Source organism: Orycteropus afer, unplaced genomic scaffold (genome assembly GCF_000298275.1).
Source record: "Orycteropus afer afer isolate SDZICR_OR568_19922 unplaced genomic scaffold, OryAfe1.0 scaffold00342, whole genome shotgun sequence".
NCBI lineage: Eukaryota > Metazoa > Chordata > Mammalia > Tubulidentata > Orycteropodidae > Orycteropus > Orycteropus afer.
In genome coordinates, this window is record NW_006921929.1 from 2,645,683 (window position 1) to 2,656,654 (window position 10,972).

A 10,972-nucleotide genomic window follows, 5' to 3' on the forward strand; every position below is an offset into this window, starting at 1 on the left:
TAACCACTATGCCACCAGAATTCTTCAAAAGCATACACAGAATATGCAATATTACATATATACTATACACTCTATGTATATTACACAGGGAGCTCTGGTAGTATAGTGCCTAAGGCATTTGACTGCTACCAGAAGGCTGGTGGTTCAAACCCACCAGCCACTCCTCGGAAAGAAGATTGGGCAATCTACATCCATAGTGATATCGCCTCCGAAACCCAAGGAGGGGTCACTATGAGTTGAATTTGACTCAATGGCAGCGAGTTTGGTTTTTTTGTTGTTGTTTGGTATATTGCATGTATGTATATTACATGTAATATATATTTGCACTAGACTACTAACTGAAAGGTTGGCAGTTCAAACCCACCCAGAGGTACCTTGGAAGTAATGCCTACCAATCTGCTTCTGAAAGGTCACAGCCTTGAAAACACACTGTGCACAGTGGGGTTGCCAAGAGTCAGAATCAATTCAACAGCAATTAATATCAACAGCAATATATATTTAAGTAAATATAAAATAGATCAAAGTAGATTTGCTGTGGACAAACTAGGGGCTGGAAAAGAAAACACTTGGTGGGTAGGAGGCAGTAGGAGAGGAAACAGTGCCTCTCTATTCCCCCACTGCCTGTCTCTTCCTCTACTCAAGGAGCTGGATTACCCCAGAGTCAAACCCTAGGGCAGTTTGACAGAGCTGCAGAAAGTAATTCATGAATTCATCAGACATGTTGAGAGCCTACTGTGTACTTAGCACTGGGCTAGATTATAGGTCCACACAGGAGGAATAGCAGTCCCTTTTTTCAAGGACCTTTCTTCAAGGATGGTGATCTTGTGAGTGTCAAGGACAGGAAAGGAATAATTATGCAAAACATGTAATAGGAACTCAATAGGGGAAGTTACAGAGCATTACAGAATCTAGTGAGAGCCCTGAAGAAGGGCACTTTACCCTCAGTAATGTGGGGCTGTCAGGTAGGAGCAATCAGAGAAGGCTTTCTGAAGGAGGAGACCCAGAAATTAAGATCAGTTGCATTTTCCAAGAGCAGATTTTGATAAGATGAATAGATACAGGGGAACAGAAGGATTTTGGAAGTCAAAAGATGAAAAACAAGGCTTCAGGCAGACAGAGGGAAAGAGCAGGACTTCTGTAGGTGCCAGCAACACTAGGGACACATGTCATTGCATCACGAGCTTTCCAAAATGACACTGGTGCCAACCTCCTGGACTCTCCCAACAGGCCCCATGCAGACCCACAACCCAATGGGACAGGATTGGGGCAATCAACAGAGGCTTTGGCATGAAAAGAACAACCTTTGAAGTGGAAAGATCAAACTGGCTTTTGTGAAATCAGATCTCCTCAGCTGGATTTCAGTGCTGACCACTGGCTTCACCAAAGTCAAGCAGTAAAAAGAGAGCAAATGTCCAATAAACTTCTAAGGGACAGAGGGAGAGCTGTCGCTGCCTGTTCTTCTGCGCACACCTCCCCCTCCTGTCCAGCTTCCCCAACAGACTTGTGAGGCCATCCTCCAGGAGGGGGGAGAAAATGGTGGAAGGATTTCCATCTGAAGGAGCAGACTCCTGTTGTGGGAGGGATGGTGACCGCTTACCTGAGGCACAGGAGACAATCCATGGTATCGTCACAAACCCACCCACCACTCATAGCTCAGCAGTGTTCCTCCTCTCCTCCTGAAAGGAAGCAAAAAACACAAGAAATTCTGGAGGTTTCTGCTTTGCTTCAAATCCTCTTGTCTACTGTCCCAAAACCTGCCTTTCCCCCTCTGCTTCTTCATTTTCTTCATTCTTTCCTGTGACTCTCCCTTCTCCTATGACACCAAGACTAAGAAAAATACCTGATAGGCCCTGTCTTCAAGATTTAATCAAGGCTTTAAGCTTTTATCTTGTTCTTAATAGCACCCTAAGCCAATAGGGCCAGTACAGCTTTGCAGGCCATAATTATGTCCCCAAGATCGATTAGGTCTCTCAGCCTCCTGAGCAGCAGGCATCATTACTACTGCTTTTCCAGATGGATGGGTTGTGTCCAGGGCTGCAAAACAGGCTGAGAGCACAGCATACCCAGCGGAAACCCACAGCCTGCATCCTCCTCAGCACCAGCTGCCTTTGAGGCTGCCCTATTTCTCAGAGACACCCATCTCCACTTCAGCCACCAGGGGATTTTTCAATGAGGTTGCAGGCTGGTAAGGCCCATCCCATAACAAGAGAGGAAACCAAGGTTAGGGGACTTCCCAGTGCCACAGCCCAAGCCTGTGACGAGACAAGAGCCAGCATGAGGATTCCCCTGTGCAGCGTCTGGCCCAATCTCTGTCACCTCAATCCCTTATGAGGGACCAGTAAGCTTTCTGGGAACTCTCAGTTGTTTATGAGCTATATTCATAAACAACAAGGGGAAGCCAAAGAGTGGGCCAACACCCCCATAGAAGCAGAGAGAGATTCATTTTCTATTTGGTGGCCTCCCTCGGCAGCCAGCACACAGAAAGAAATCACAGCTTTAGAGAGTGCTGATTGATGAGCTTGCCAGTAACACTAAAGAAACTGTGTGGAGCACCTCAAAGTGGAGCACCATCTGGAGCAATCTGAAAGCTGGGGCTCAGCCCAGGTCAGGGTGTGAACTGCTGAGAGACTAACACGGGGAGGGGAGGCTGTGTCTTTGTTAATCTCTGACTTGGTAAAAGTACATTTAAGAGCAATATAAGTAAGTAATAATAGCTACTAACCTTCATTGAGCTCTTCCTCTGTGCTTTTATAAGACCTCTTCCCTTTAAACTTATAGCTGTCCATGGGATGAGCATAGAGGAGTTGAGTAACTTTCCAGTAGCCACCCAGCTAAGAACTGGTAGAACTTGGATTTGAACCAAGGCTGCCTGACACTAAAGCCCATGTTCGTAATCCCTTTACCAGACCATTCAACTTGATTTTAGGATTCATGGCAGAAAGGTTTCAGATAGAAGGCATGTGACAGGGTCAAATTTCCTTATCCACCCAAAGAACCTCACAGTCTTGTGAGGGTCAAGGACCTTGAAAACATATGTTCAGTTATCTAGGACAATCTTCCTGAAAGGGTCAGGCTGTGCACTCCCCAAGGGCAGGGACAAGGTATGATTCTTCTTTGCATCCTTAACACCTAGTACAGTGCCTGTGTCAAAGCACATGCTCAATAAGTGTTTGCTGACTTCTGGTTCAGCCACATGCACTGACTGTATGGCCAGGGTCAAGCCAACCTCTCTGAGTTCCAGTTCCCTAATCTGTAAAATGGAGATAATAATGTAACCATCCTAGTGTTGCTATATGATTAGAAACTGTATGTGTAAAGTCCCTCTCACTATGGCTGGCACATAGTTACTGTTGTTATTATTAGGTGTGATCGAGTTGGTTCTGACTCATATTCACCCATGTACAACAGAAGAAAATACTGCCCAGTCCTGCACCATGCTCAAAATCACTGCCATGCTTGAGCTCGTTGTTGCAGCCACTGCATCAATCCATCTCATTGAGAGGTCTTCCTCTTCTTTGCTAACCCTCTACTTTACCAAGAATGATATCCATCTCCGGGGACTGCTCCCTCTTGAAAACATGACCAAAGTACAAGAAGCAAAATCTCACCAAACTAGCTTCTAAGGAGCATTGCAGCTGTACTTCATCCCAGACAATTTGTTTGTTCTTCTGGCAGTCCACGGTATATTCAACATTCTTTGCCAACACCATAATTCAAATACATCAGTTTTCTTTGTTCTTCCTTATTCATTACCCAATTTTCACATGCATATGAGGCTATTGGAAACATCGTGGCTTGGGTCAGGCACACCTTAGCCTTCAAAGTAACATGTTTGCTCTTTAACACTTTAAAAAGGTCTTTTGCAGCAAAGTTGTCCAATGCAATAAATTGTTTAACTTTTTGACTGCTGCTTCCATGGGCATTGATTGTGGATCCAAGTAAAATGAAATCCATGACAACTTCAATCTTTTCTCCATTTATGATGATGTTGCTTATTGGTCCCCTTGTGAGGATTTTTTTGTCCTTATGTTGAGGTGTAATCCATACTGAAGGCTGTAGTCTTTGATCTTCATCAGTAAGTGCTTCAAGTCCTCTTAGCTTTCAGCAAGTAAGCAAGTCATCTGCATATCACAGATTGTTAATGAGTCTTCCTGCAATCCTGATGTCACATTCTTATTCACATAGTCCAGTTTCTCTGATATTTTGCTCAGCATACAGATTGAATAACTTTGGAAAGAACACAAACCTGATGTACAACTTTCCTGATTTTAAACCATGCAGTATCCCCTGGTTCAGTTTGAATGACTGTCTCTTGGTCTTTGTACAGGCTCCTCATGAGCACAATCAAGTGTTCTGGATTCCCAGTCTTCACAATGTTATCCATAATTTGTTATGATCTACACAGTCATATGCCTTTGCATAGTCAATAAAACACAGGCAAACATCTCTCTGGTATTCTCTGCTTTCAGCCAAGATTCATCAGCAATGATATCCCTTGTTACATGTCCTCTTCTGAATTCAGCTTGAATTTCTGGCAGTTTCCATTCTATGTACTGGTGCAATCATTTTTTAATGATTTTCAACAAAATTTTACTTGCGTGTGATATTAATGATATTGGTGGATAATTTCTGCATTCTGTGGGATCACTTTTCTTTGGAATGGGGACATATTTGGATCTCTTCTAGTCAGTTGACCAGGGAGCTGTCTTCCAAATTTCTTAGCATAACCTTGTGAGAACTTGCAGTGTTGGATCTGTTTGTTGAAACATTACAATGCATATTCCATCATTTCCTGGAGAGTAGTTTTTGCCAATGCTTTCAGTGCAGCTTGAGCTTCTTCCTTCAATACCTTTGTTTCTTGATCTTAGGCTACCTCCTGAAATGGTTAAACATACATAATAGGTGTTCAATAAACAATAGCTACCATAACTATCTTCAAAGCCATGATTCTGTGGGTCAAAGTTGGGATAGGACAGTCCCATAGGTTTTGCATAAATGTGGGATGAGGCAAGATGAGGTATTCCCATAGGTGTTTTTCAATCAGTTTTCTATAAGAGTTCTCTTTTAAAACTTTAGAAGTCTCTGAGTCTTTCAGTAACTCAAGAAAGAAAGATTTTGGAGGATCTTTATTATACTAAATACTGTGATTGAGTTCTCCTTTCTTTCCTCCCAACAGAATCTCAGTACTGCTCTGGTGACTACACTCTTCAGTAGAGCACATGCTTCTACGAAGCTTGGTCCCAACCCCACCCCAGAGATGAGATATGATTGGGTCTAAACTTACAATGTGATTCATGCCCCATGCTGGAGATGAGTTCAGGGACAAACATAGGACATAGTTATGGCTAATGAAAGAAGAGAGAAAAACAGTGAGAGGCTTCTGGAGTTTTTCTGGTGGGTCAAAAGGAATACATGAGGATAAACAGCACTTTTTCTCCCCTTGGATGTTGTCATGATGATGTGACAGCTGGAGTTATGGCAGTGATCTTGCACCCTTGAGGAAAGCTGGTGCAATGACAAAGCTGACACAGTGAACATGGCAGAGAAGAAAAGAAAGAATTTGGTCCTTGATGACAACTGAAGCCACTGAATCAACTAATTCTGCAGCTCCCTACTTTTGAACTTTGTGTTTTATGAAATAATCAACATTCCTTATTGTTTAAGCCAATGAGCCAGTGATTTTTACTGCTAGCACCCAAAAGTATCCTAACAAACCTACCATGTTAAGAAGATAATCTCCGAGAAGAAGCAATCCTTAAATTGCCTTTTGAGAGAACAAAATATCCTGAAATCGATGAGAACCCCTGGGCTGAAGTCCAACCACAAATACTTTTGCAAGCACAGAGGAAGTCAATCACAATACACCAGGGCCCAAAAGGGTAAGCATGATCTTGAGAAGGAAAAACCCAGGCTCCCGATTCTACTACAATGCTGGCTTGTCCAACAACAATCTTGGAAACTGGGAGCAACAAATCCATGGAATCTTTATCCAGGTCAGAGCCATGGGCTGGCTCAGGATGGTTTCTAAACAGGCTTCAATCTTGTTTCCTTCCAACCAAGGGGCTACCATGCTCCATGGTGAGCACATCAGAAAGGCTAATACAGGATTTAGAGTAACACTCAGAGCCAAGAGTGGCCTGTGGTTACCTTCACAGGGTCACACATTGCCTCAGACTCCACAAATCACACACTATCTTAAACGGCTCCACTTCATGTGGGCAGTAGTGGTTCAATGACAGACTTCTCATCTACCATGCTGTGCCAGAGACCCAGGTACAATTCCCACCAACACCCCTCCACTTTGTGTGTTGTTATAAGCCGAACAGTTTTCAGTGCCTTTTCCAGACTAAGACAGACTAGGAAGAAAAGCCTGGCAATCTACATCCAAAACTCAGCCAATGAAATCCCTGTGGATTACAACTGAACCAGGCAATGTTTCAGTCACTTATGCATGGAGTTGCCATGACAGACAGCAGCTAACAACTCTGCCTCTTGAGATTCTCTAGCAAGAAAAGGAAAAAATATAAGAACTTAGAGGGGTACATGAATCATTCGTTCAGTAGCCACATTATTTAGTGCTAGTACGGGCATTTTTTAGGACTGTTCTGGGCAGGAAATGCAGTGATTAGAAATGCTGCTGCTCCTTCCCTCAAGGGGCTCACAGAGCAGGTAGTGGTGAGTGGAAAGACAGCTGAGTACACAAATAAAGATCCTATGAATGAAGGTCCTTGAGAGGAAAATGTAGTCACCATGGATCAGAAGATGAGTCAGAGGATCAGAGGAGGTGATGTGGCTCTTTTGATCTCTGTCTAGTTTTTCTAAGGTGGATGCCCAGATCTCAGACTCACTGCTGGGTTACCCCCATCTGATTTCAGAGGAATTGATCCCTTATCACTGAATGCATTACTCTAGGTAGGGATGGCCACTATGGCTTGGGGCCAAATCCAGCTTGAAGCAAAAAAGATGAAGAATGGGTGATAGAGAAATGTGCAGCCTGCAAAGCCTAAAATATTTACCAAAAAGTTTCCTGACCCCTGCACTACAGGGTTCATGGTGGCCAAAGCAGGATGCTTATTTGTCCAGGTTGCCTTGGAGCCCTTCTAGGAAAATCTAAATATCTTAAGCTGCAATGGTTAATCTCAAAAGGCCTCACTTAATCAGTCCAGGGGCTCTGTTGTGAGTGGACAGTTCATGGGCTAAGGGCTTGGACTCCCCAAAATTCTCCCCATTAAATTGTGCCAGTGTATTCCAGCCTGCCTATGGCTCCCCACAGTAATAATTCTTGCCAGACAAACAAGCATTTCAGCACACTCCCGGCAACACCATCCCTAAGCATGAAGCTTTCAAGGAACCTGTGGAGGGTTCAGCAGAGCACACAGCCCACTGGGCACGTGCTTGCTCCCCCAAGTGGGCCAAGCAGGTAGGGAGATGACACAGTGACTAGATGCCTGATGCCCAGGGAACCTTCTGGTTGGAGACTACAAGCCTCACAGTCCTTTGGTTCTTTGGGCTCTAACCCCCGCCCATCCTGGCAGGAAGCCTTGCCAAAGCAACCATCCCATGTTAGGCCAAGTATCTATTCCAGGGACCCTTATCAGCTAGGAGCAGAAGCTGCAAAGGGAGACAACCCCCTTATATATTTTTAATGCAATTCAAGCCATTTAAGTATTTGCAGTCTTTCACTTGGCCCATATTTCAAGCAGGATGCTATTTCATCAGCTCAGAGAAAACATTTTTGTAATCAATGAAATGCATTACATTAGATTCCTGCCAGTACACAATTTATATAACCATTTCAGAGCAATTTGTTACATAATTATCAAGTCATATATAATTATAACCCCCTTCTCCAAGAAGCAGCAGCATGGGGGGGGGGAGGGGCGGGCAAGGTCAGACTTTGCTGGCAATGGGACTTTCAGCTGCCCTGGATGCCCAGCCCACAAGCAATATTGGTGATGAAGGGATGTGGGATGGCATATTGAGAGATGAAGTTATCTTTGGCAAAGTGTTAACAGCCTTTGAAGGCCATCCCTTCCAATTATTCAATAATTAGCATGTCTTTTATGGTGGAGAAAATGCAATATGCTTTTTAAAGAGAAATTAATGTGCTTTCCTGGTGTGAGTGATGTCTAATATGAATTTCATTGAAGAGATGCCTTCTGCAGGGGTAGCCTGTAGCAGAGGTAAGGTAAAGCCAGGCAGTGACCCCTTAGCTAAAACCCAGAGTCCATGAAAAAGGCCTTCCTGGGCTTGAATTGAGGGGAATTCAGTTCATGAAGGCTTATGTACGATAAAGCGAGATATGGTGGAGTAGGGGAAGATCCTGCTTTCCACATGTTGAACCATTTGTTTTTGTCAGGGGAAAACCCCAGATGTCCACAGAGATCAAGCAGGTAACATAAATGAGGGAAGTGGACAGGGACAAGTCAGCAGAACGTTACATGGAACTCTCTTCTTTAAAGGAACAGCCACTGCTCAAGCCCAATTAGCAGTCCCTGTGTAAGAATAAAAGGCCAATGTTTCCAGCTTATCTGATTTTTTAAATGTTGTTAACTACCATGGCATTGGCTGTAAGTCATAGTGACTTCATGTGGAATGAGATCAAATTATTGTGGTCCATAGGTTTTTTTCCATTGTCTGATCTTCCAAAGTAGATTGCCAGGCCTTTCTTCCTAGTACATATTAGTCTGGAAGCCCTGGTAAAGACCATTCAGCATCATGGTAGCGGGGTTTATGCATGACGCTCCAATTTTTGTACATTGACTCATTTTTGTAATCACTGTAATGGCCAGTCAAAATACGTCAATAGGGTGTCTGCTTACAGCTTCTCAACTATGGAATGAAGTCTGGCAGAGCAGGGTTGGGCAGAGGGAGAAGCCATACAGTGATGCAGGACTAATAAAGCCTCTATCAACCCAGCAGAAACCTTTAGACCAAATATTGCCTATCAAAGTTGTCCCATATCAAGTCAGAATGGCTAGATTTTATACCCTACCTTGTTCAGCCATCAGACAGATTTTCCTAGAGAGGGTTTGACCTTGGTAACTGAGATCAGCTCTGAAGGAGCTGAGTGCTAGAAACTATTTGCTGACCCAATGTACATACTGGAAGATCTGAGTAGTTCATCTCAATGTCAATCACAGCTACAGAATCAGAATCCCAGGCGCAATATAAAATGATTGGCCAGGGATGTAATAGAATCACAGGATTCTAGGCCAGGAAGGACTCTCTGAGGAAGGTCTGTAGGAAGGAACCTTGAATTGAAGGCCAGAGGCCCAGGTATTAATCACAAGACTGACACTCACTGCACAATGTAACGTGGACAAGTCTCTTGTCACCCTGTTTTCTTTAAAATACAGAATGGTAATCTGTCCTTTTCACCAGCTTTGCAGTAAAGAGTCAATGCTGAAAGTTGTTGGAAAAGTTAAAAGTATGTTGCAAGAGCCTGGAATAACGGTGACCCTTAACCCATCCCTAGGCCAGTGACTGTCACACTCTTCTTATCTGTGTATGGGCATCATCAGTTTTGGTCCCTCTAGTAGAAAGTTCCTAAAGCTAGGATTATGGGCTTTGAACTGACTGACCTTCTGAGGCCAAATTAAATGTCCTTTATGGGTACGGATGACAGGAATGGCTTGGATCATTTGTTTGGACCAAAGCATTAGTAAGGCTGATTGAATTAGGGTGTTGGTAAAGAATACTGATTATACCATAGACCGCCAGAAGAACAAACAAAAGTTTTTGCTGTCTTAGAAGAAGTATAGCTAGAATGCTCCTTAGAAGCAAGAATGGCAAGATTTTGTCTCATGTACTTTGGATGTGTTATCAGGAGGAACCAGTCCCTGGAAAAGGACATCATGCTTGGTTAAGTACAAGGTCATGAGGCAAAATCAACTTGCTGACACATAACACAACAAAAAGCCTGCTATTATACAAAAATAGCTGTTGTTGGGTACTGTCAGGTTGATTCTGATTCATAATGACTCCATGTGACAGAGTAGAACTGCCCCATGGGTTTTCTTGGCTGTAATCTTTATGGAAACATATCACCAGGTCTTTCTCCCTGAGAGCTGGGGAGGTTCAAACCCCCCACCTTTCAGTTAGCAGTATAACACTTAACACGAGAGAAGATGCTATGGGTATAAAGACTTCCTCCATTTACTCTTGAGTACTAGCCTATTATGTACTAGCCTATCTAATTATGGCCTCCTCTTCTGCAACTGAAACCCAATATCTCCAAAAACACATAACTGCAGGAGTATGAGCTGTCTGACAAAGCCAAACCACTAAGCAATTGACAAGTCTCACGTTAGACCCCCTCAGGAGCTCATGGCCCAAGGACCTTCATGCCATTTCCCATATACCCCCCCAAAAAAAACCAAACTCACTGCCATCAAGTTGGATCTAACTCATAGCGACCCCCAGCAAGCAATAAATATTTACTGAGAACTTGTTGTATAAGGTCTAGATTCTGAATGCTCTGGATGGATATCAAAAAGTACAAAACCTGGCCCTTGCTGTCAAAGAGGGTCTAGTCTCATGCAGAAGGCAAGATATAAATATATGTCTACATATGATTAACATTTACAATTCATTGACTTTAATAAAGCAAATTATCCTCCATAAAGTGAATGGGTTTCATCCAATCAGTTGAAAGTTCACAAGCAAAAAAAAAAGGAGGTTCCCAAAAGGAGAAGCATTCTGTTTCAAGACTGTAATGTAGATATCCAGCAGGAATTCCCAGTTTCTTGTCTGATTTACAGATTTTGAACTTGTTAGGCTTCACAATTGTGTAAGCCAAATCCTTATAATCTCTCTCTCTTTCTCTCTCTCTATATATATATAGATAGATAGACAGATAGATATAGGAGCTCCTGTAGCATAGTGCCTAAGGCATTTGACTGCTAACCAGAAGGCTGGCGGTTCAAACCCACCAGCCACTCCTCAGAAGGAAGGTTGGGCAATCTACTTC